General features: G+C 40.2%; 1 protein-coding gene and 1 long non-coding RNA gene across 5 annotated transcripts in view; one reads left to right on the top strand and one right to left on the bottom strand.

Annotated features, from left to right (window-relative positions):
- Positions 1–27,998, top strand: part of PCDH7 (protocadherin 7) — a 689,933-nt gene that overhangs the window by 362,598 nt on the left and 299,337 nt on the right. The gene's annotated exons all lie outside the window — the stretch shown is intronic.
- LOC142464698 (uncharacterized) lies at positions 76–27,760 on the bottom strand. Its single transcript, XR_012787699.1, has 3 exons — positions 27,703–27,760; positions 25,380–25,521; positions 76–225 (listed from the first exon to the last, which is right to left on the bottom strand). It is a non-coding gene; the product is annotated as an uncharacterized LOC142464698 (long non-coding RNA).

The raw sequence follows: 27,998 nt of genomic DNA, 5'->3' as shown, positions 1-27,998 counted from the left end.
CCACGACATGAATGGCGGCACCCTTTAATTTTTTTAAATTTCATCAAATCATTGGTTAAAATGTTAAAGTAACAGGATGTGTTTTCCCCATTCACCAGCTATATATTGTTGTCATTAGGACGACCTTTCCCAAGTGTTTTGTTTACTGACCTCAGGAATATCAAGGCAGACAGGATATTCTTTTCCGCTATAGCTTTCCACTCATATTAGTGATGCCATATTGACCTACAGAAGTAGGGAAGAAGTGGTGGGTTGTTATAGGTAAACAAAGCATTTCTTTATATGGAGTGATTGTCATGGAAAGGAAAGTACACTTCATACAAGATCAATAGTCCCCGAGTAGTTTAAGAGCAGTGGTTGAACTGTGATGGTATTACTGGACATGGAGTATCATTACTTTTGCATTTACTCTCTCGTTTTTTTTGTTGTTTGTTTTTTTTAACAAATGTGCAGTTAATTTGTTTTTTTAATTTATTTTTTAACAGTTTCTCCTACTTTTAGTTTTTATAATATAAATATTGTATACATATTTGTAAAATAGAGTCCAGCAAATAAAAATATCACTTGTGAGCACATTCACATCTCAGACAGACATGCAACCCTGCTTTTCACTATTATCTCACAGTGTCATCTTTTGCTTCAAATCCATTTTAACATGGACCCCTATAAGCAAATTCCTGCCGCATTACACAGTTTTGAGCACAGCCTGGGTTAAAGAAGTGAATCACCAGTAAACCCACTCACAAAATAGTCCAAAAGCTTTATACTACTATTAAACAGTTTTAGAATTTCTTTGAAAACAAGCACTCCATTGCTTCTTTGGTAGAGGAACTTTAACCATATAGGGACCTAATCATTAAACTGGGAGATTAGGTATGCAAATTTGCATACAATTCAAAACAGTAGCTCTAAAAACTCATATGCATGCAAGTTTTTGCGACTAAGGTGGTCATGTGATGCAATTTGGTTTTGATTTTATTTGTCCCCACAAGTTAAATATGTAAGCCAGCATTATAAGGGTCAGATACAGAAGATGACTTAGCCATGTTTGTTTTGCTTGGGATGATTTCAAGTCTGTTCAAATAAATACAGCTAAAATCTTCCCAAACAACAGATTTGCATGTACCATACTTAATGGGGCCAAAGTGTTTTAGGTATACAACGTGGCATAAATATATAAAAAAGAGAATGGAGTCAAGTACTATAAATGTATTCTTTTAAATCCACAAATGTGAAAAGGAAAATTACTAATCATTCTAGAAAGCAAAAACGTTACTGAGCTAATTGAATGTGTCATATGTCCATAAAGAAAGATGATTGAGAAACAAATGTGAAAAAATACTGCGCTTGGAGATATTACATGTTGAGTTAAAAATATGACCACTCAATAAGTGCAAAAAGGATTTATTCAGACTGTAATTCACATACAGTAATAAAAACTTCCCACCTTAATCAATAACGAATGGTATTGATCAATACCATAGCTGTAGAGGTCCTCCTCTGAAAAAGTGATTTTTTTCATGAAATGCGTAGGAGCTTGCATATTTAGTCATGGTATTGATCCATGCCTTTTGTTATTAAATAAACAGTTAACTATTTTCTCTCTAAATAATCCCTTCTTGTGTTTGTACTATGAAGCCAAGAACCGATGGATACAATATCTGAGTGAGTTTAGAGGAAAGATACTTTTAGAGATTTTCCTAGCATTCTGTTTGAGCAAAAAATGATTCATCATATAGAATATACTGTACATATACTGTATGTATAAGCGGTTGTGCCACAAAAGGCCTATTCTGACTCATGCACACTGTGGCAAGTGGCAGAGACAGGTAGTTAACTCACTCCCGTAGATGCACAGAGTCCTTCTTTTCTTGTTTTATTTTATTGTAAAAGGCAACAATAACAAAAAAAAGTGGAAGGGGGGACTGGGTAGGTGGCAAAGGTAAGGGAGAGGTAAATTATGATAATTTCTACCAGGAGATGGGATAACAGACAGTTCCTGAAGGCTGCTGTTATCAAAAGGAAACATGCTTTCTTGTCCAAGCAGAAACAAGCAAAGGACTATAACAACTAACAAGGCATAGCAGGGGAGGAAAACCAAACCAACTGAGGTTTGAACAGAGGGGGGTTGCCAAGGCAACCGTCGCGGAGCAATGTGAAGGCTACATGTGTAACAGACTAGACTGAGGAGTGCTGGTAGCTTCAGAGCAGAGAACATATACAAACTGGTTTCAGGGCAAGGCCAGATACACTAAGCTCAGTTAATTGAGGGCAAATAATGTGATGTTACCAAAAACATTAATAGATTTTATTTTGCCTTAAGTTAACACATATCCACAAACCTAACTATATGAAAAACACTTCTTAGGCTTAACGCCATGTTATTGAGGCACAGCGTTGTGTTAGCTTCCAATAAAGTGACATTAAGTTTATCTTAACCTTACTCCAATCCAAGATCCTGGCTTAGGGTTTTTCGCTGGAGAGGGGAGAGATTTAAATGTTCCTATTTCACAAGTGTTTATGTTATGTTTACAGGTACCTCTCTGCATGTTGTATAGAAGTGTGTATAAATCAATGTAGATTAGCCTTCCCTCTCCCCTTCCAAACCCCTCTCTCTCCTCCCTTCCCTCCTCTCAATCCCTCCTTCCCCTCCCTTTTAACACTCCCTCCCCCTCTTTCTTACCCCATAAAACTATGGATAATGTACATGCCTGGAACATTAGGGCTGCACTTTTTGTGCGCTTAGTCGAACTTAGCGAATATCACCCATGTCAATACGGCAAAGAACTTTGCTTCGATACATGTGTGGAAAATTCTTTTGATGCTGAAAAGTCAACGGCATTGCATTTTTGATTATCTTGACTTTCCAAATTTGATTGAACTTATAAAAACAAAATTTTTATAATTCGTGGGGATGCTATTTTGCCACCTTAAAAAGGCCTTTTGGCGCTCAAGTTTGTCACTGATTTTTGTAACTTTTGACAAGTACGATCAAAACTGCAGCGACGCGGATCGTGTCATTTTTGCATACTTTATTTATTTATAAAAATGTTTTACCAGGAAGTAATACATTGAGAGTTACATCTCCAGCGATATTAGTTGCCGGATCGATAGTCCAAAAGATTTACAACTGTGAAATGTACAAACTATTTAATTATGAACTTGCTTTACTTCTTCATATGCGCCTGCAAAAATATCAGATTTATTCCTATATACCACTTTAACCACTGCACTTTATGTTCTGATTAAAGACATTTGTTAAGTGCAGTTAAGATGAGGATTTAATGTCTATGTCATTTGTCTTTAAAAAAAAAAATATATATATACAAAATGAAAGGTTTGAAACCTTGTTATATTTCAACTACTTATCGATCCAACAAAAGGTATCATACCACGTTTACCATGTATCATACCCTCTCACTCCTTTGTTACTACATGGGGAAAAGGACCAGCACGGCTACCCATGATTCTCTGGTTAAAAGGAAAAAAATAGAAATATGCAGATTCATCTAATAAACTTTTTGATTTTTTTTTATAACCAACCCATGTCATGTTTTAAAAATAGTTGTATGGCTTTGCTCTAATAACTGTAACTCTATTTCCTCAGTTAGAAAGTTATATGGTGGAGTACTCTCACTTTCTTAAGGCAGATGTTTCTTTCTGCTTCCCATTTCCTTATATCACAAGAAAAAATATCTTTCTTTTGTGAGTCTCTTGGTTGTCAAATATTTTCTTGAATCTTTCAGGCTCCTTGGGAGATTAAAATGGCTGCCGTAATCATCCTCGTGAGTTAACCAATATTGTCATTAAAATAGAGGCGCACAAAATTTCATCTGCATCGCTATGACATGGCTGATGTCGGCTATTTTAATATCACTGAAAAGTAAGAAGAACATACTACAGTATATATGTGAGAACATGTAGGTTAATGAACCAGCCTTATATCACTTGCACATAGAGCTGCATCTCTTCTGGAATTTTCAGAACATTTTATTCTGCTATTTACAACATATTGACAGATGTATTGATTTTTTGAGGAGGATATAGAGAAATGTAGAAAAGCCCCACTTAGCTATACAAACTGTTCATTTTGCAAAGTAACAAAAATCCATAGTTTTAATTTTAAGGATCCCCCCCCCCCCACACACATAGTTCATGAAAAAGCTCTCACTATGTAATGTTTTTCCTTTAGTTTGTGTATCTAATTCTTAGGATTTTTTACCCGCAGCTCAGGAACAATACCTCAGTATTAGCTAACACAGGGGTGGCCAACTCCAGTCCTAAAGGGCCACAAACAGGCCGGGTTTTCAGGATATCCCTGCTTCAGCACAGGTGGCTCAGTCTTTGAATGAGCCACTGATTGAGCCACATATGCTGAAGCAGGGATATCCTGAAAACCTGGTTTGTTGGTGGTCCTTGAGGACAAAAGTTGGCCACCTCTGTGTTGGCTAATACTCAGTTTTCATTCTAACTTGGAGGATTTTTTTCCTTAACTCATTAAAAATACTTCAGACTGTGCTATTTCATATCTAATTCTACAGATTTTTTTCACGGCACAAGAAAAATCCTTCAGTATCTAATGTTTTATCCTCAGCTTTCTACCTAAATCTTCATATGTGCTGGTTTATCTTCAGTTCTCTACCTAATTTTGTGGATTTTTTTTCAAGCTCCGAACACATTTCTCAGTATTTGCTCTTTTATTTATTCAGATTTAGGGGCCTATGCAGAGAGCAGTGCTATTTCAAAACTCGCCATTTTTTGGAGAAAATCGCGCAGAAAACAGCAGAAAATGGCGAGTTACGAAAAACGCGCCAATTTTTTTTTTCTATTTATAAAACTCGCCTCGCGGCTGGCGAGAACCTCCATCTCGCCAGTTTTAAAAATATCCGTATGCAGAGAGGCGCGAACGGCATCTAGCGGCTGTTCGCGCCAATAAAATGGCGCGATTGTCTCCTTTTTGCCTCGCCAGAAAAAGTTGGCAAGAAGCTGCCGCTCGCGGCCATAGCAAAGGGAAAAAAAAGGCGCAAATTTTTTTTAACACATTTCTACAGCGCGCATCTCGCCAATTTAAACTCGCCACACGCATTCATGTTAAACATAGCAGAATTCGCACATTTCTGCATATGGAGAATAAAACTCTCCAAAAAAGCTACTTTTTATAAAACTCTCCATTTTTAAAATTCGCTGCTCTCTGCATAGGCCCCTATGTACCTGATTTTTGAGGTTTTTTTTATTATTCTCTAACTCTCTGTTTATACTTTTATTATTTCCATGTTGTTAATTTTTAATATTGAAATAATAATACATACAAAAAAAAAAAACCCCTGCAATGTAAACCTCCACAAAACTAATACAATGACCACTGATTTTCTGCAAAAGGGAAAATCCACATCACTGTTATACGAGTAGTGGAAATGTTTTATGGCATAGCATAGTTTTTTCCATTGGGTGTTTCATTGTGTTGAGTGATGCCACCTGCGTAATGCAGTATATTACAAAGAAGGAGACATGCTAGAACAAGAGCTCATGACCCCGTCCTCCATTTCAACATTCTCTTGACCAGGGGTGAGCAAACTTTTTATGCCGAGCACCCTTTTCATCCATGAAATTTCTCGCCCCCCCCCCCCCCTGCCATATATATTCAAAATCACATGAAAAAAAAAACCCTTTATTAAACGGTATACAATGTAGATACAAATATGTCTAAATACTTACATATTTCAACAGCTCGCGCTTGCAAAATTAGGCTGCATCTACGCTGCCGTTGAGAGTGGTGACATCACCAACTCTCCAAGCATGAGCACAGGGTGTCCTGCATAATTTTGCAAGCGGGGGGCGTGGATTGGGGCTATTTTTGTGTGTGTATGTGTGTGCGTGTGGCTGTGTGTGTGTGCATTGACTGCTGCTGAGCGCGTTTCAAAGTCAATTTTGTTTTTCTCCCCAAGCGCCAAGCTTGGGAGAGCGTACGTGCACAAAGGCAATCCTTTTGGGGGAGAATTCATACACCTCTTTGCTTCCTCCCTTCCCTCTCTTCTCCCCCACCCTTTTTTTCCCCTTCCCCCTCCCTTCTTTCCTTCTCCCATTTGCCTTTTTATTCTCCCTGCTCTTTGGCTTGCTGTCCCCAGTGTCATCCACACTCCTACCTACAGTATTATGTTTTGTTTTTTTTTTCCCAATGTTTTTTTCCGCTTTTTTTAAAATTCATTTTGTACATTCATAGTATGATTGATATAGTGGCAGCCTACCCTTTCACTTGCAGAGGATCGCAGTGAAGCAGGTTGCCAGAGGAGGAGAGCAGGACCACAGTGATATTGCAGGGCAGACACCGGAAGAAGGGGCGTTTGACATCACAGCGCTGGGGCGTGCTCCTCCCCTGTAACTCCGAAGCCCCCGCGCGTGCACCCACACCATCACGTGGCCGCCACCTGCACTATCCTGTTCGGCCGCCCGTGCACAGCTTGTTCGCCTGCCTGCCTGCTCGCACACAGCTTGTTTGCCTGCCCGCTCGCACACAGCTTGTTCGCCTGCCCGCCCGCACACAGCTTGTTCACTTGCCCACCCGCGCACAGCTTGTTTGCCTGCCTGTCCACGCACAGCTTGTTCGCCTGCCCGCCCGCGCCGCCCTGTACTATCCTGTTTGGCCGCCCGTGCACAGCTTGTTCGCCTGCCCGCCCGCGCACAGCTTCTTCGCCTGCCCATCCGCGCACAGCTTCTTGGCCGCCTGCGCACAGGTTTTGGCTGTCCGCGCACAACTTTTTCGCCCTCCCACACACAGCGTCTGCCGACCTGTGCACACCAGGTTTCGCGTCTGCCGACCTGCACCCTCATAAATAATCTTGCGCCCCCTATAGGGGCTGCGTCCCTCAGTTTGCGCACAGCTGCATTCAATCATAACACCCACACACACAATCACAACACAAACACAGCACACATACTCAATCACAACACCCAGACACAACACACACATATCACAACACCAACACACACACAATCACAAGCAACACAGACACGACACACACACACAATCACAACAGACACACACAATCACAAGCAACACAGACACGACACACACAATCAATCACAACACACACACTCAATCACAACGCACAGACACAACACACACACACACAATCCCAACCAACACACTCAATCACAACACACACACACAGACACAACACACACACTCAATCACAACCAACACAGACACAACACACACACACAGCACACATACTCAATCACAACACACACACACACACACACAATCACAACACACACAACACAGACACAACGCACAATCATAACAGTCACACACTTTCACCTGGGGGGAAGTACTAGCATGCTTCGGTCCCGTGTGCTGCTGCAAGCTACTGCAAACTTTGCCCTCCCGTGCACAGCATCTGCCGGACTGGGCACAGCAGGTTTTGCCGCACGCCACCTATGCCCCCCACTAAATAATCTTGCGCCCCCAGTTTGCGCACCGCTGCTCTAGACCATGGGTCGCCAACTCCAGTCCTGATGGCCACCACCAGGTCAGTTTTTAAGGTTAGCCCTGTTTCAGCACAGGTGGCTCAATCAGTGGCTCAGTGAAGCACTCAGTCAACTTCCCACCTTAATCAATAACAAATGGTATTGATCATTACCATAGCTGTAGAGGTCCACCTCTGATGAAGTGTTTTTTTTTGTTCATGAAATGCATCAGGAGCTGACCAGAGGGAGCTTGCATATGTACTGATCCATGTATTGATCCATGACCAGAGGGAGCTTGCATATGTACTGATCCATAGTATTGATCCATGCCTATTGTTATTAAATTAACAGTGACATTTTTACTTTCTAAATCTGTGGTTTTCAACCTTTTTTTGGTTAAGAAACCCTAGAATTAGATTGTGAAAGTTTGGAGAACCCCAACCCTCATCAGAACCCTGGTTGAAAATTATTGCTCTAAATCAGGGCTGCGCAAACTTCTTGAACTGTAGCCCCTTTCCCGGGAGCCATAGCATTCGCGCCCCCCCCCCTCCCAATGGCTCAGCGTCAAATGGCATCGCAGGTCATGTGACGTCACATCACGTGACCCCATCACATCATTTGACTCGCATTGCCATGGCCACGCATCGCCGAAGACCCGGCTGGCAGCAGGTAAGTGAGTTACAGAGGCCTCACGCCTCCCCGGCATTTAATTTAAATGCCTTGGGGAAGAGCGCGGGGCCTCTGTAATCGCTGCGTCTCCCCTAGAAATTTTCTCACCACCCCTGGAGGGCGTGCCCCCCAGTTTGCACACCGCTGCTCTAAATAATGCCTTCCTGTGTTTGCACTATGAAGCCAAAAACCTATGGTTACAATGTCTCAGTGAGTTTTGAAAAAATATGCTTTTTGACAATTTCATACCATTCTGTATGAGCAATGACTGAGCCACTGAATGAACCACCTGTGCTGAAGCAGGGACGTCCTTAAAATCTGACCTGCTGGTGGCCCTTGAAAACTTGAGTTGACCACCTCTGTGCTAGAATAAGAGGCCATGCTCTGAAACTGGCGGATGGCAGACTTAGGGGCATTGTAAGGAAGTACTCCTTCACGTAAACGCTGGTACATTTGGGTAATAAACTCCCAATAGAAATGGTAGAGACTAATAAAGTAAAGAAATTAAAAAATGCTTGGGTTAGACTATCTAAAATATAAAAGAAATCCAAAAATCAAATAGTGTCTGAGGTTTTGCAACAGACAAGAAAATGGACAGACTAGCCAAGCGGTTTTTATCTACCGTCCGATACTGAGGGGTTTATTATAGTAGCTCTGAAGTGGTCACCGCGTGGTTTGGCATGTTCGCAAGCAGCAGAAGGAAACGTGACAAAAAACCTTATTCTCTATTGCAAATCACTTCTTCTACACCGCTTTTATGAAAAGTTACAAACTGAATTAACAGCCAGTCTGCCCGGTTTGTACTTACTTTAGAAGCGGAATGACCAGAAGTGGTCTAACTCCATCTCCAGTCTGACTTATGGGTTTTGTTCTCTCAGCCAAACCCATATTTTAGGCTCTGGATGTAACTTGCTATACCAATCTCGCTACTCTTTAGATGATGGTTAAAAAATGTGAATTTTAAAAATGATTTGCATAAATTAGCTACAAGAGTATCAGTTGTGGACAAAAAAATGAGTGAAACCGCTTTAAAAAAAAAAAGCCGCTTAGACACGGTTTGGATATGCGATAAGGGCTTAAAGAGCATGCCAAACCGCTTCTAAAGTGCACTTAGAAACGGTTTGACACACTTCGGAGCTACTAGAATAGGCCCCTATGTTTCACTGTACCTATAAGGTTTTTGTTATAACCAGATTGCAGTTGATTGGCTGTATCTCGATATGGATCCCATTCTTACACTATTATCATTTTTATTCTATTAGTGTGCATCACTTTTTTCTTCTGTTTACAACAAGACTAAAAACCATGACCGATTACTAGATTAAGCTCATAAAATAGTATTGTAAGAACGAAATACAGTACATTCTGCAATGATGAAAATCACAATTTTATTCAAATGTATTAAGTGGCGAAGAACACAAGTTAAAAATTAATCCTATACAGGTGCAAAGAAACAGATTTGTTCAATAAAAAGAAAAAAATTGCGTATGTTTGGACTGTCAGACTATAGTCAGATATCATTTAACGGCAAAGTGTCTAAGTGTTTAGACTTTTATTTTGGCATATGGTTGCTTTTGTAAGTTGCAGGTGCAGCTAATTAAATTGGGGGGTCTTCAAAGAACAGGTTGCAGAGATGTATAATTTAGTTCCTTGAAGCCAGCATGTCATAGAATTATACGAACAATGCCTCAATGTTGTGAGATATAACTTGAAATGAGGAAAGGCCCTTAGTCTTTCACTGCAACATGTGAATGCAATTTTAAATGTTATGAGTGCTGGTCATTATATGCTGTCGTTTTTTTGTGCATACTGTGTTGTAAATATATTGTAGGTAAAAAACACATTCTACAAAAATGTGTCAAAAAGAATGATAATAGGTGAAAAATATTCTATGAAGTTTGTTAAACATGATAAAGAAGTGGAAATAGGTATTGTATGACATGGTTTGGGAATTTGGGCGCTTTCCCTAGTTATAGACATTTATTTGCTTTGAGTGAGCTTGTAAATGTAAAAAGATTGTTGGTACACTTTAATTATGTGAATTTCTTGGGAACTGGGACCTTAACCAGATTGGCGGGGGACGGAGGTAGTAACTCTTGTTACTGTACTGTATTCTCAGAAATATGAGCCTAGGGGGGTCTGTATGGTGCTGTATGAAAATCATAACCTTGCTGCTCCACAAAGAAGAGCAGCTCTTCTGACCTGGGGTCCAAGTTTCATTGGCGGTTGTAAAACATATTAATGTATCAGCGTGAAAATGCTTTATGGATATAGAACTAGTCAAACATCTGAGCCTCTTCTTCAGATACACTGTGCTCACGGGTCAGGAGCGTTTGAATACTTAATGATTCTCTGATATCCATGTTAAAATGAAACAAAAGTTTTAAACTGTAAAGTACTGTAGAATACTGTGACGATGTCTACCTTGAAAATGGACTGAAAGGATAATGGAGAATAGTCTAGTAGCTGTTAGTTTGTCCTTGTAAACCGCACGGTTTGACATGGTCATAAGTAGCGGATTAAAACTAGCTAAAAATCCGTGTTCTGTATTACAAATCGCATAGTTTAAGGCGCATGCATAAAAAGTGACAAACCGCACAGTTTCACAGGCAAAACGCCCAAATTGTGCTGTTTTTGAAGTGGAATGACCTGAAGGTGGTGCTAACTCCATCCAGAGCCTAACATTTGGGTTTTGCCGAGATATGGGTTTTGCCGAGATATGGGTTTTGCTCTCTCTCAACAAAGCCCATATTTCAAGCTCTGGATGGAACTCGCAATACCAATCTCGCCACTTTGAAGGAGGCGAGAATAAAAATGTGAGTTATTAGAAGAGGTTTTACCTTTTGCACTTAATAGAGCTAATAGAATTCAGCGAGTTAGAGCCTTTTTGGTAATTCCGCCCGTATTTGCACAACCTAAATGAAACCGATTCTAAAAAAGCCTTTTCCACATGGTTTGGACACCCTTCTGTACAGTGAGAAGGGTGTACAGAATAGCAAAACATGAACATCCGATCGGAAAGGGATTTTTCCAAATGGATTTGCACAACTCTGAGGTTGTGAGAGGCTACTGTACAAAATGAAGCTACTGTAATTGGACTCGGTAAAAATATTTGCACCTGGATTAAAAACTGGTTGAAATATAGACAACAGAGAGTAGTAATAAATTGAATGTAAACTGCGCTATGTCCCTTCTTCATGTAAATAATTGAATAAAACATTGGAATAATGCCTGTGTCTCCATAGAGCAGCAACGAATAAGATATTTATGGAAGTAGATCAAATATTGCTCTTTTGTGCTTAGCATATAATTATACTGTACATGTAAAGCAAGAATCTCTTTTGCTTGTCTTTATATATTTTTTTACCCCTCTTTTTTTAACAGCATGGGATCCTGGGGCGTCTGCCAGAGCTGGGTTTTCTTCAGCTCCAGAAGCCCCAGCTTCTTGATATGCCCTCCCAGGGGAAACAAAATGGCCGTTCCTATCTTGCAAGTCATGCGAGCCAATAGGAAGCCTCAATGTCATCCACTGCTGCTTCCTATTGAACCACCATTTAAATCCCTGGAAGAAACCAGGTATCTCGGGAACTCAGAGGTCCCCTGGGCTGAACATAATGTAATTCAGCTGTGGGTGGCCCCCCGGTTCCCATGCTGTAAAAAGGGGGTGTCAAAATAGCAGCATTGCTGTTTTTAACAATGTATATTTGCTGCTTCATTATAATTTGTGTAGATTGTAGAAGTCTTTAATTTATGCTGAATACATTTCCTTAATAACCTATTTTACCTTAGTACTAAGTGCTCATTACATGACTCAACTCAACCAACAATTTAATTAATGATTAAAAGAACACCCGAAATGTGTCTGATATTATTAATATGACTGACATCCTGTTTCCTGTGTTTTTGAAACATGTTCTGTCTGGTTTTTTTTCTCTCTCATCCTCCTTTTCTTTATTTCTCACTGTGAGTAAAAAAAACTTCTGTAGGTGTGGTCAAGTTAACACATGCTAAGAAATGTGCAGGTGCAATTTGTATTGTACATTACGTCTGCACCGTGGCTGATTTATTGCCCTTTATGTATGTGCTAAAGAAGTGAGTAATAACACATGCCATGTACAGTACAACTCTACAACACCTTATTTGCATGCACAAAAACATGGACATGATGCAGAATGTTGATGAATTCCCTACAATATATTCATACTAAACATAGCAGATTGCTTGCTGATTTCCACAAAACATATTTTACATAACATAAACTGATTGTGTTACACTATTTGTAGTGAAAAGGCTTCTGGGAAGTTAGGTACTGTCAGCATGACCTAGATTTGTGTTTGTAGTGCGACATTACCTAAAGTAACAATGACTGTTGGCAAACATTGTGCACTTGTTCTGTTGCACATTGTATACTGATTAACAGTTTCTAGTTTTGTATATGTACACATACGGTATGCATATATATATTCATAAAATCAAATTATGAAAAAGTGTAGTGATTCGCTCATGTTGCCATTTTTAAACATGTATTAAAACGAACGTAGCTCATATTAACAAACTATTAAAACAAGTACTGGAGACTTTACAATCCCAGGGTCTAATTTTCCCTTTATTGTATCCACTTTTTATTCATTTGTTGACTCAAAAGTGCTTGTCCAGCACTTCCTGTCTGTTTCGAGGCTCAGCAGGCATGCTCCTTTCAATGCACATTAACACACAAGTAAAACAAATAATCTAAGAGAGACAATGTGATACACTCACTAGATCTTTATTTTTCTTATGTACAAGCAAAAGAAGGCTCCTATAATACAATACACGTTTGAAAATACATACTAGACTTGCCTTCCTTTAAATAACGGAGGCACACACCTCCATTACTTGTCGTATTTGTCATGTGTCGTGCTACAGAAAAGCACTTGGGCATTAACATTCATTGTAATTGATTATATGTACACTTCTCTGGCCTCCACTGAGCAGTATTATCTAATTGCCGCCTTTTAGGTGTAATCATTTTTATATGAGGAAAGCATATTTAGATTCCATTAAGCAAGGAATAGCAGGACTTTTCTTAATTAAAACTAACACAGTTCTATTCAGTGTTCATATTTTAAACCATCTGCTTCTGGACTGTTTCAAAATGATCAACAAGTGTGTGTGTTTATTATGGCACTCACTGGTGTTTAGTATCTGAGTCATTTCCATGGAGCTTTTGACAACTCAGTGGGGCTTCCAGTGACAGATATTAGGCTACATGCAGAGCTTATGGTGGCCAATAATTATTCCTGCTGAGAGTTGCCTTAATTGGAAGTATCATTTCCTTTTATGTGTTATTCACATAACTACGTGTTCTGGAATGAAAAACTGTATAAAAAAAAATAAAAAGCCAGTTAAGTAACCATTGTCGAAGCATTTCAGTAGGTTGAGCTCTGGTCCCTATTATGTGGTGCACGGTGTGCTCACAAATATAATACTGCTGATCAAACAATAATCAGATTGAAGTGATTCTGAATGACTCACCATTTCCTTTGGCCTGAGGCCGATATATAGTCACTCAAGACTTAGACCTGTCAGTGCAGAGCACTAAGCCAGATTTTAACTAAGCTTATGTTTTGTGGATGGATATGCAGTCATTTGAGAATCTGAATTCCTGTTTAAAGTAGCCAAGCTCTGTTTTCTTTTACCAAAGTTACAAGTACGTGTAGAACATGTTCCATTTTTTTGTCTGCAATATGTTTTTTTTATTAGCTGTGTTTTCCTCATTTGCATTCTAATTTGTGGCTTATGTTATGCTTTTAGCATTAGAGTTCAGCTGGAAAACGTGCTCCTTGACTTGCTCGCTTAATACATTGTTAAATTGTATCCATAAAATATAATCCTATTGAATTCATATTACATTTTTCAATATAAATATCGTTAGGGACCTTGGTGAATTGACATAATCTTATACCGACGATGCCAAGTCCCATTCATTTAGTAAGCATGTAGGTGTAGTATAACATGATTCTGTGTTGTCTACTGTGCGAAATTTAAATGTTATAATGTATAGAGATACTATAAATCAGGGGTCTCAAACTCAGTCCTCAAGGACTACCAACAGGCCAGCTTTAATGGCTAATCTGCTTCAGCACAGGTGGCTCAATCCATGGCTCAATCGAAGACTGAGGCCTATTGGTGGCCCTTGATGACTGAGTTTGAGACTCCTGATTTAAATGAACAGCTAGAATTATTATAGAAGGAGGTCTCTAAAAGGCTTATATCGTCGTTGTAGAGGTAAAGCACAGTAAGTGTATTTTTGTCAAAAACGCACTAAATGTTCTTCTGGTTTTGACATTTCTTGATATTTCTATTGAAAAAAATCAGTAAAAGACACCTAATCTTCAGAACTTGACATATCAAAATACATTCCTTTTTTAATACAGATTTTTTTCCTCTAAAAAAAGGAGCATTTAATAACCTTTTCCTCTGTACTCAAAGAATGTAGTTAATGACAACGCCGATATATTCTGTAACGTGTTTGTGTGTTTGTGTGTATGTGCTTTATATGCTTCCATACAGTATCAGAGATGGGCAAATTTTACTCCAAAATCACGAGTTCTAAAATAACCACCTCTTATTTTTTTTTTATAACAAAATATAAATAAATAGCAAATATTTGACAAGTGTTAACAAAAAAACTTGAACATTTGAGATGAGATTTTTGTTTTTCAAAATTATAAAATATTTAGAAAATAGAACGAAGAATACGTAAATATAAAAAATAAATGGGAAACAAATTTGCAGCAGAAAAAAAAGGTGTCACCTTACATCTTGCAGTTATTTCTATTCACTTAGATCAGGGGTGCGCAAAGTGGGGCGGGCGCGAGATTTGCTGTGGGGGGTGCAGGGTTTACAGAAGCCCCGCGCGCTTCCCAAAGGCATTTACATTTATGCCAAGGGAGCTGCAAGGCCTCTGTAAACTTCTCCTTACCTTGGTTCAGGCGCTCCAGGTGACGCGTGACCATGGCAGTGCAGCGTCAAATGACGCCACAGGTCATGTGATGTCGCGTTGCCATGGCAACGTGACATCATGACACCAGGACTTCAGAGCCAAGGTAAGAAGGGGGGGAATGCGAGGAGAGGGGGACAGCTTGCAGGGGGGTGCAGGGAAAAAAGATTGCGCTCCCCTGACTTAGATGAAAGTTACTGCATTGTAAGCTGTTAACCCCACTTTTTTAAAAACTGACGGACCAAAGAGTATGAGCATAACTCATATGTAGGCTAATGGTGTCCCTTACCAACTTCAATCAGCAACTATGAATATGATTTCTGATCACTTTCAATTGATGATGAGAGAAAGAGAAAATACTGCAAGACGTGATGTATAGTAAGTGTAGGGATTTGGTCATTCCGGCCAATTGCTCAAACAACCATATTAATGGTTCGATTTTATAGCAGTGAGTCTGTAAATTGACCCAGAAGATTGGGATACAGCCTCTCAAGCCATATAAATGGGTTGCAAGTAGTTTTGCTTATTATTAGTAATGTAGTCCAAATTGCAAAAGGGACGTTTTATTAACCACTTAATTAAAAAGGGACTATAAAATTATAAGCCATATATTTCTTTAGCTTTGCCATTCTCAATAAATTCCAGACTGCTGTTGTCACGTTTCAAGAACCCCGAGAGCTAGTGGTATAACTACATTTTTTGGGCCCCCCTGCAAACATTTTGAAAGGGCCCCCTAAACAAAAAACTGAATAAACTCAGTTTCCACCAGGGTTCCCATGTTAGCGGGCTTGTGAGCACCCCCTAGCTCTCATTCCCTCAAAATCCCCCCTCTCATCCTCACACTTCCCTCCTCTCATCCTCACGCCCTCCCTTACTATTCCCCTCTCTCCCCATGTCTCACCCCCTTTCTTACTCTTCCTTCATCTCTCACTCACTTGTCCCCTTCCTCTCCCTTTCACACAGCCCCACTCCTCACTCAATCCCCCCACACTCCCATTCCTCCCCCACCCACATACCCCCTCCTACACACACAATCCCCCCCCCACACATATACACACATACAGACAATTCTCCCCCCAAACACACACAATTCCCCCCCCCCACACACACACACAATCCCCCCCCAAAAAACACACAATACACATGTACCCCATTTTCCCATCACTAAAGGAACTACCGGTACTGCTGTTACCTGTTTGGCTACCAGAAGAAATGAGCCTCTGCCACTGGAAGCCTGGGGTGATCTCTTGTTCGCATCGGTGCAGCACCTCCACCTGCGAGAGATCCCAGTGTAGCGGGATAAGCCCCTCACAGGAACCAATACCAATAGTAACACACACACGGGGTATATATCAACTGGTTTACTAACATAGGATACAGCAACCGGTACCACACAGTATATGTCACACACAATACAATACACCGGGTGAGTGACCCCAAATTACATAAGGTGCTTGGCACTAATATCCCTAGTGTCCTTTCCCCCAAAGTCAGTTCCAACCAAAGTGTAGGGAGTAGAGCTACCCTGTGGACCATTGGTGCATGTAGAAGTGGTACCTGTCTGAGCACTCCAGTACCCAGGTACTGCCGAATAACAACTAGGATCCATCTGATCCACCAATGCAGTTCTGTCTGCGAAGGCGTCTGCCTCTGCCTGGGGTGAACTCCCGCTGGAGGGTCTCACCTTTAAGAGTCTCTTATTGTGGGTGGTCTGGTCCCAGACCACCGGCCGCAACTCACCACGTGGCGTCCTGTCACTGGTGTCTAACACTGACAAGGCTACTGAGGAAATGTCCCTATCTGGGGGCCTTTCCCTGAAGCAGCCACAACCTGATCATTATTGGGGCCTGAGGGGTAAATCTAGACCTAATCTGGGAGCCACTGACACCCAGACACTACCTTCCCCTTCTGCCTCCTGGCTCCAACTGTCAGTGTGCGGTGCCAAGCACACCAAATTTATCAATATTCCCTCATGGGATCCGGGAAGCCCTATTGGCTGCTGCGTATCGTGTGGTACACCATCCAGAGCATGTTGGGACATGTAGTTCCCCTGCGGAACCTATGGTAAGATGGCCACCACAACTCAACTAGTACTGCACATGCGCGATGTCCTGCGCATGCACGAGGGAGCAAAATGGCTGCCCCTCGTAAGCCTGACGCGAAGCTCTGGAGCTCCAGCGCCAACCACCGCAACTCTCCTCTGCTGACCAGCAGGGTTCGCTCGCGCTCCAGCGGCAACCACGCGCACCACAATGCAGCCGTAACCTCCCCCTTCTCTGCTCCCGCATCAGAGATAAGGGAGGGAAAGGGGGACCTTGCTACACACACAATACACACAATACACATGCACACACACTTTTCTTACATGAGGGGGAGGGATAAATCTGCTCAGACCCTATCTTTGTGCTCAGCCATGGGCAGGGGGAAGGGAAGTTGCCTGTGTTCAGTTAAGGTCCCGCCCCCACAGCAAGCAGATGCAAAGGGCAGCCGCCGGCACAGAACTTGAGCCCAGCTTCCAGTGCTGTGGTAAGGCCCCCCCATTGCCAGGTATAGCAGCACAGTTGTTAAGCCCCTGCCCATAGCTCTGCAAAGAAATCTGTCCATAAAGCCATTGATGTCCCTCTGTAGATTTGAACCACTAAGCACACCACATGAAAAGATTTGTCGTATTAATGAGATGTAGATATTACATATGTACCAAGCTCCCTCTTACCTCCAGTGCAGGGAAGGGAAGGTAGCGTGGTGATTCTGAGCTGCTGGATCCCTGCGCAATCGGGGAGCACTCCGGGGCAGGTGGTGGCCATTTTTGGAGTTGCGCATGCACAATAGCAATGCGGGGAGCATGCACAGTCAGTGCAGCGACCATCTTTAATCTCATGCATGCACAGAACAACTGGCCCGCATGTGCAGTAGCAGTTGGTTGCAGCGGCCATTACAGGGGGCTCTGCACATGCGGCCGTGGGACTACATGTCCCAGGAGCCTTAGGGAAATAGGTTAATGTGGGAGCAGTACAGCCAATAGGGCTAGGGACTAAGAGGAGATAGTTTGGCACGCAAACAGGATGCACTCCACTCGGAGCAGAGGAGGTGACCAGAAAGGTAGTGTCCAGGGAGCAGTACTTCTCTGGACTAGGCCTAGTATTGCCCCATAGGCCCCAGCTAGGCCTTGAGTGTCCCCCCTCCCCCCTAGCCTGAGAATTGTAGGGAAGGCCCCAGACTGATCCTCTAGTTGATCAGCTGCACCTTGGTACAGAAGTGCCCAGGGAGGTATCTATAAGTGCACCAATAATCCACAGGGGCAAGGCTACCTCACACTTTGGTGGGATTGACATGGGAAGGACACCAGGGTTATTGGTGCCCCTGCACCCTCAGTACGTTGTGGCATTGGGCTATATTGTGGGTATTGCACTGGCATACTGTTATTCTTATTGTGTTGTATGTGTGTACAGTAAATACTCATTATATACCTGCGTGTGTATTCATTTCTGTGATAGTTCCTGTGAAGGGGTTATCCCGCCAATGCTGGGATCCCTCACAGGTGGAGGCGCTACACTAAGGAGAAAGAGCTCACCCCAGGCTCCCAGTGGCGGAGGCTAAGGCCTCCTGTTAGCAACAGGTACAGATGGACGCGTAGTCGGCCGCATAGTTTCCCTTAGGAAGCATAGGGAAAGGGGGCTACATATACAATTTGATCTATGCTCTCAATGTTCAGAAAAAAATAGTGGTCAAGTTAGGTTTTTGTACCATCTTTAAACACAGATTGTACTGTGCACTGACATTCATGGGTCAAACTGTTATAGGGACTTTAACCCTTTGACTGCCCATTGACCAGGGGTAGCCAACTTCAGTCCTCAAGGACTACCAACAGGTCAGGTTTTCAGGATATTCCTGCTTCAGCACTGATTGAGCCACCTGTACTGAAGCAGGGATATCCTGAAAACCTGACCTGTTGGTAGCTCTTTAGGACTGGAGTTGGAAACCCCCTGCCCTTGACATAGCAACTGCGTCATGGGGTCTGGCACTCCATGGGCCCCATGATGTAGTAGCTGCGTTATATTCTATTTGCCTGTTTTCATGCCTGCTGTGAAACGGAAGAGGTGGACTCATCAGTGATGCAACAATCACGTGATCGCTTCCAAAGAACAGTTACATGATCGCACAAAGTGCCACAGCCCCCACGGCATGCAAATGGTCCTCCAACAGTGAAAGGTTTACAAACCCCTGAAAGCACTGCAACAATTTGATTTACAAGTCTAAACACTAGTTGTGCCATCTGAAAATCCACTAGAGGATTCAAACTTCCAGAAACCTGGCGGTAAGACCATGTAAAACCTAGTCTCTGTGGTACAGAAATAATAATGAGGGCATCTGGTGTATGCACATTCTAGCAATCACAATTTGTTTGCTGTTTGGATTAGGTAAGCTTTTGTAATTTTCCTGTCAATATTAGTCATTTTTCAATGTTTAAATAGTATTTTAACAGTGTATAAAAGCTCTGTATTTGCCTTATGCTACATGGAGAGTTTCAAAATGAAACAGAGCACACTGCAATTACCAAGGCAAGGCAATTATTATGCACACAGGATTGTCTTGTTCATTTCTCTGCATTAGACTTGTTTCTAGATTTCATTGAGGATCATTAATTGTTGTGTCTACAGACATGACCATTAATGCTACAATATGTGCCAAGAAATAAAATAAAACATACTTGAAAACTGATGGCACATCTATCTGAGGGCTAAACTATTGACTGTCAAATAGTTGCCAGATTTGTATATACAAGTTATTAAACACAAATTCATTGTTGCAAACTGGGAAATGCTTTTGATACTGTTGATCATGCTATCCTCCTTAACAAACTCCAGTGCTCTGGAATAGGGAAGCATGCTTTAAACTGGGTTCATTCCCACCTATCAGGAAGATCCGTGTCGATCTCAGGCTTTAACTCCAACCCCTTGGATATCACCTGTAGTGTCCCACATGGCTCTGTTCTGGGGCCCCTACTCTTCTCGGTGTTCATAAATGATCTTTCTACAGCTTGTAAGGGAGCCTCAATACACATGTCTGCTGATGGCACAATATTATATGCCCACAGCCCTAGACTCTCCGACCTTGAACACATACTTCAATCTGACTTTTTGAGACTTGAAAATTGGATTTCCAAAATAAACTGTTTTTAAACACTGACAAGACTGTAACAATGGTATATGGGACCCAGGCTAAGTTTTGGAAGCTTCCAATGACTGAGCTCCAGATCAGAACCAACGCTAATACCACCCTAACTCCTGTTACAAGTGTTAAATACTTGGGCATATGGTTTGATTCCCATTTAACATTTGGGATGCACATTGATTCACTGACATCCAAATCCTATGCAAAACTGGAGTCAGGAAGGGATTTATTTTTCCCCTTGTGAGATATCATTGGATGATATAACAATGTGGTTTTTTGTTTGCCATCCTCTGGATCAATAAGCAAGTATAGATACTTTATCCTATATCTGTTGTCTAAATTTAGCATAGGTTGAACTTGATGAACTTACGTCTTTTTTCAACCTCATCTACTATGTAAATATGTACTTTACAGGAACAAATCCTCCCTAAGTCTGCTGGTCAGAAAGTGTATTGCACAGCAGATGCTAATGCCAATTATCGACTATGGGGACATAGTATACGGCTCGGCACCCCAAACCTATCTTAGCAAACTTGATACCCTCTACTATTCAATATGCCGTTCTCTTTTCCAATGCATTTACAACACACATCACTGAGAAATGCTCAAAGAACTAGATTGGTTATCACTTGAGTTTAAGCGCAACGTTCATCTCTCCTATCTTGCCTTCAAATACTTTCTTGTCTAGCTACCCGTCTTCCTGAACAATTTCCACACACCTACCACATGCAGCACTTATCATCTGAGATCTGACTCCAAAAAACTGTTCATGGTACCAAGGTTCAACAAAGTATCCGTACGCTCCTCCTTCTCTTACCGTGCACCCCAAAACTGGAACAACCTACCGGAGACTCTCACAGCCACCACCAGTGCAAGTTCTTTCAAAACTAAGGCTGTCTCACATTTTAATCTGGTCTGTAACTGTTACATAGGCCTATAATATATATTATCTTTAACTGTGCATGCGATGTCTTGTATATAATGTAAACCCTGTTGTAACTATGTATTTGTAACCATGTATTATTTATCATCATCATAAATCTATGCCCAGGACATACTTGAAAATGAGAGGTAACTCTCAATGTATTACTTCCTGGTAAAACATTTTATAAATAAATAGCAGATTCTTGATTTAAAAAAATAACAATTTTGTATGTTTGATAAAATGTATGCTTTCTCTTTTATAGAACTAATTGTTTTGCGGCTTGTGTAATTTTTACAAAGAACTTAAAAGATACTTCTTAATACAGTATGTACCTTGATTTATTTTATTATTGTCAACTTTTTTGGAGGGATCGGTAATTTAAAGAGTGTTGCTTCAATTATTTGAATCATCATTCACTCGAGTTAATGTCGTTTTTTACTTGAATTTGTCTTTTTAACACTTAAGAAGCTATATCTCAGTGGCAATCACCTTTAATGTAAAATACTGTATGTAGTAAAAGTACACACAAGAATAAAAAATATGTCTAGGGCAGTTTCCTGATGACTATAGTTACATAAATATAACGTTGGTCATTTCAAATACATTTTCCTACTTAAAAAAACATATCTAGCAGTGGACTATTACCTGGATCCAAAAACAATTTACAGAATTAGGAAAATGTGTCTAACTGCCAAGGAAAGATATCCTTCCGGATCGTTCCTTCACCTTGGTCCATCATCCATCTGTCAAATCTCTCAGCTTCTGTCATCTGCTTGAAAAATATTCCATGTTATTCTTTCAGAAATTTTAATACATGGAAATAGCCTCAGATTCATCAATTTGTCCTGACTCTTGAGAATCTCAATTCCCTTGATTGGTGTCTAGTGAAACGTTCCATTACTAGAATATGATTGCCACTGATAGCTTGTGAGATTTAAAATTGGAAATGATGGTACAAAACAACGTATTTAGTACTTAAGATAGGAAATAACATGAATGTGGTCATTACAGATAATTATTTATGTTAAAATAATATTCTCTGTATCAGTTAATTTAAGTCATGCAAGATATCCTACTGTACATATGCTTATAAGCTCAATTGAGACGGGTAAGATAATAAGATCTATGGTATTTCTATTAACATAAAATTGCTATCTTAAACATGTCAGGATAGTATACTCTGCCCCTGTGTAAATGGTATTTTTAACAAGTTAAGCAAACCATATTCGGAAGTCCAACAAGGAAAATCACTTAACCCATCTTATAGAGGTTCCACTTATATATTGTACAGTGTACTGTAGTATGGTGTCAGATATCAGCCATAGATCACTGTACATATACATATCTCCTAAGAGACCAAATTAGATTTATTTTTATTAATTTATAAAAATGTTTTACCAGGAAGTAACACATTGAGAGATCCTCTCATTTTCAAGTATTTCCTGGGCACAGAGTTATGGTAGCAATACATGGATACATTAAATCATTAAATGAACAGAGGTGATATATTATATTTAAAGACATTTCAGATAAACAACAGTTAAAGATAATATATATTATGGGCGTATGTAATAGTTACAGACAAGATTACAATGTGAGACAGCTGAAATCTTGCAAGACCTTAGACAGGTGGTGACTTTGCGATATTCTGGTAGATTGTTCGAGTTGTGAGGTGCACGGTAACAGGAGAAACGATTGGATTCTTTGTTGATCCTTGGGACCGTGAACAATCTTTTGGTGTCATATCTCATGTGATAAGGGCTGGGTGTGGTAGGGGTAAGGAGTTTGTTCAAATAGGTGAGTTGCTTGTAGGATTCTCACATATTTCAAACCTAAAATGTTATTATATCTCTGAGTCCTAATAATAGATAAAGATAACATAATCAAACAAATTACACAAAAATATGATGCTTTTTCAACATTTATTTATCCACAAATGATTCGACATCCAATATCCATGTGTGAAAAAGTATGTGAACCTTTCGATTCATTACCTGGTGGCACCCACTTGAGCAGCATTGACTTCAACTAGGCATTTCCTGAAATTGCTGGTCAGTCTCTCACATCGTTTTTGAGGAATTTTGGCTGATTCCTCCTTACAAAACTGCATTAATTTAGTGATGTTTGAGGGCTTCTTTGTATGGAAAGCATGCTTCAGGTACTGTCACACAATTTTGGTGGTTTTTAGGTCTGAACTTTGACCAGGCCATTCTAAAACACAGAATTTCTTCTACAGGAGCCATTGTTTTGTAGATCTGCTTGTATGTTTAGGATTATTGTCTTGCTGCATGACCCACTTTCGCTTCAGATCACGGATGGATGGCCTGACATTCTCCCCCAGAATCATCTAATCCATGTGCTGGAACGAGCCCTGACCGCATACTCCTACATTCTGCCTTTTTTGAGATGTAGCAAGGAGGGCTCATGATAATTGTATGAAAGTATGTAATGATGGCAATTGTATGCTTATCTGTTGCCTTTTTCCCATGGTGTAGAAAAATAAGACTTGATGCTCTTAAAGGATAGGCAAATAAAAAAGCATTGTGCAAGAGTAACAAGTACCAGCGCCAAGGAGGACTCTATTTTGCAAAGACTGTTCATATGGGATTTGGATAACCCCAGAGGACTCACGGCTGCAGGACTTTTTGTTTGCAAGTAGACACTCTATACTTCTAATATATTGGTATATAATAATTGTCCGACTGTTTTCATTTCATCAGGTTGTTTTTGTGAACAGTATTTATATATTTGATATGTTTGATTGTCAAAGGGTATAGCGCTATAATTGTGTATTTGTTCCAGTTCCTATTGGAGAACAATCCGTACTGTCATTTTATGCATGTTCTACAGTATTACAAGGGTTCTATGCATCAAACTTGACAAGCTGGAGCATTGGTCAAAACCAATAAATAATGCACCATATACTGTAGTTTGTATATTAATCGGGATAAGGTATGTGGATTGCCCGTATTAGAGTTGTATGTATGTATTATTTATATCTTTATTTATATAACGCCATCCAAGTACATAGCACTTTACAATACATGTGACTTAATATGATAACACAAGGGGAATATGCTCTTCAGAGATAAAAACAATAGAAAAAGGAGTCAATACCCCGAAGAGCTTACAATCTATTTATTTATTTATAAAATGTTTTACCAGGAAGTAATACATTGAGAGTTACCTCTCGTTTTCAAGTATGTCCTGGGCATAGAGTTATGATGACAAATGATACATGGTTACAAATACATAGTTATATTAAGTGAACAGGGTTATACATTTTATACAAGACATTGCATGCACAGTTAAAGATAATATATATTATAGGCGTATGTGACAGTTACAAACCAGATAAAAATGTAAGACAGCTTTAGTTTTAAAAGAACTTAGATGGGTGGCTGTGAGAGTCTCCGGTAGAATGTTCCAGTTGTGGGACAATCACAGTTCGATCTAGGTGGTAAATGAGAGGAACTTACAGAGACAGAAAGAGGATGTTAGGTTGTGTTATAGCTGGGTGTCAAAGCATTTGAAAGTAATTAAAATAAGGAACTGAGTCTTTTTCCCCTTCCTTCATGCCATGGTTTTTTTTCTTTTTATCCTTTCTTTAACAGATGGTTTGATTGAGATAGCATCATACTTATCTGCCAAAGAACCTTGCATTTAAAGTATCAAAACAATTTAATTAAAGACAGTAGCTAAAGGAGGGAATATTGAATAATTATTAGTTCTTAATGTTATTACACTTTGGGAAAAATCTGTTCAACATGTATAGCCATCTTAGACCTAAACCTGTTTGCAATCTTTTTCCCCCTTCAGTTCTTTAATTTGTGAATAACATGTAATTTGCAACTCATTCGATGTGTATGGTGTGTTGCAAACAAAAGCTCTGCGCATATATACATGCACATTATGTACAGGAATATTGCCTTACAGTCCAAATTGAGCGTCTGCCAAAGGAAAATGTTGTTTGTCTGTATCACTTAGTGGATATGTGAAAGTGTCATTTCACTGTTCATATTGTCAATTTAGCATGTTGGAAATGAGTTTTTCTTTTACATTCGGAAAACTGTATATATAGTTAGAAAAACATTTGCTGCTCTTATACTAAGAGGTAAAATAGATCAGGTTGACCTTTCCGAGCTTTACAGTTCCTTATCTCACCTGGCATTTTGAGTGTATTATTACTGTTGCTTCCATTCTGCTTTTATTAGAGTGGATGGAATATAGTTATGGAAGTTCTCACTTTCTTTCAAAATAAGGGACGTGTTCATCTGCGGGTGTCTTGTCTTTCTCCCCATCAAATCTATGTACACGAGAGAATAACAGAGGGAAAACTATTAGCATGGCAGCAATTTCTCATGGTTATATTGACATAAAAGCACTCAAGCATGGTCATCAAAAGCCTCTGTGGAAAAGAGGATTTTCACTGACAGATTTCCCACTATAAATGTATTAATAACATAAAAAGAGACCAGGAATTGATGACCTTGCACATTGCTCATAAAAAAATGTTTGATAGTGTCTGTCAGTGGACAAGATAAGTCAGTATGTTTTATGCTTTCTGTATACACATTTATATCTCCATTCCCAGTATAAGTTACTTCTGACAGTCTTCAAAACCTCCAGTAAAGTAAAATTATTCTATTTATAATGGAAAGTTCTCTGATGAAATGAAGTGCTTGTAATCAGTATTCCTTCCATGTGGAAGTGTAACATAACTGACATTTGGAGCTATTTAATTGCATATTCCGAAGTGCTGGCGAATATGCCGTTCCTTCAAAAGGACCCTGAAACCAATTAATGTGGTTGCATTTATCAAACAAGGCAGGGTTGTTCTAAATACTAATAATAACTTCATAACAATATATTTCCGTTTGCTTGTCAATGCTGAATCCTGTTGCACACAGCAGATCATCCAAGGAAAAAAGATTTAATTATGAATTGAGAACTATTTCAAAGAACAGGAAGTTTTTCATGTTCAAAACGCTCATGTTTCATTGCTTATTCACTGCTAACATTTTAGCATCAGCTTGCTTGGTCATATGGATTTTATCTTAGTGTTAATCCACCTTTGTAAAACATAGCAAGAGGATATCTATTTACAACTTTCCCATAGCCTTATAGAGGAAGTACAATATTGTGACATATCATGTGTCTTTAATGGTGCAATATCAAGTATCGACTTCAATGCCACTGTCACGCTATTTGTCATTTTCTAAATCAATACTACTGTACAATAGTTCGTATTGTTCATTTGTGACTTTCTGAGCAGTTATATTAACACCTTTGCTGTCACAGACTAGAAAAGCAATGTATGGTCACTTTAGCAGCAGATACAGTATATTAGGAATGTTATTTTTTTCTATTACATTTCATTTTTTAAGGTATATTAGGAATTAATTTATGTTATTTAAGTAATAATCCCCGAAGAACAGGGCATTACTGGCCAATAATGCCCTGGCTGGAAGAGTTGAAGGCCCGAGCCGAGGGACTTTAACCCAGCCAGGGCATTATTGGCCAGTAATGCCCTGTTCTGAGGGGATTATTACTATTATAGGCTAAATGTAGACTTTTTTCAGAAATAATAGACACTTTTGTATAGTTATATAGATTTTTTTATTAAAATAAAATGCTAAATACATGAATCCACCTCTATATACTTTTACACTGCAGATATCTATATCCACACACTGCCACCCCCTCTGTGTACACACACACACACACAGCAGCTCAACACACAACACAGCAGATCTACACACACACAAACTGCTGCTACACACACACACACACAACACAGCACCTCCTCACACATGGCCACACAGACACACACACACTGGAGCTCTACACACACACACACACACACACACACACACACACACACACACACACACACACACACACACACACACACACACACACACACACACACACACACACACACACACACACACACACCTCTACACACAACACAGCACAGCACCTCTACACACAACACAGCACCTCTACACACAACACAGATCCTCTACACACAACACCTCTACACACAACACAGAACCTCTACACACACAAACTACGGCAACACACAAATACAACACAACAGCACACACACAGCTGCTGCTACACTCATAAACACTGCTGCTGATGCTATTGCTGACAGACACACACACACAAACACAGCAGCTCAACACACAACATAGCAGATATACACACACAAACTGCTACTACACACACAACACACACAACACAGCACCTCCACACACACACACAGACACACACACACAACACAGCGCATCTACACTCACAACACAGCACCTCTAAACACAACACAACACAGCACCTCTACACACAGCACAGAACCTCTACACACAAACTGCTGCTACACACAAATACCACAGCACACACACAGCTGCTGCTAAACTCAAACACTGCTGCTACTGACACACACAAACACACAGAGAGAAACAAACTGCAGACAGACACTCACTTGCATTGCTGACTCTCTCCCCCCCACCCCACCAATTCAACTGAATCTTCTCAGTTCATGGAGCAAGGGGGAGGAGTCAACCCGTTGCTGATACTTGTTAACCAATCGCTTGCCCTGTCTCAGAGCTATTCCTAATTTTAGACCAATCCCCTGCCCTGTCTCAGCTCTTCTGAAAGCTGATTGGCTGAAAATAATCACATTGAAATCAGCACATTACAAGCAGCTAAATTTCCGGGCATTACTGATTGGATAATGCCCGGAATTTTAACCAATCAGAGAGCAGGGTTTTCAATAAT

The sequence above is a fragment of the Ascaphus truei genome, chromosome 1 (genome assembly GCF_040206685.1).
Source record: "Ascaphus truei isolate aAscTru1 chromosome 1, aAscTru1.hap1, whole genome shotgun sequence".
NCBI classification, from domain to species: domain Eukaryota; kingdom Metazoa; phylum Chordata; class Amphibia; order Anura; family Ascaphidae; genus Ascaphus; species Ascaphus truei.
This window is presented reverse-complemented; position numbering and strand designations above follow the sequence as displayed.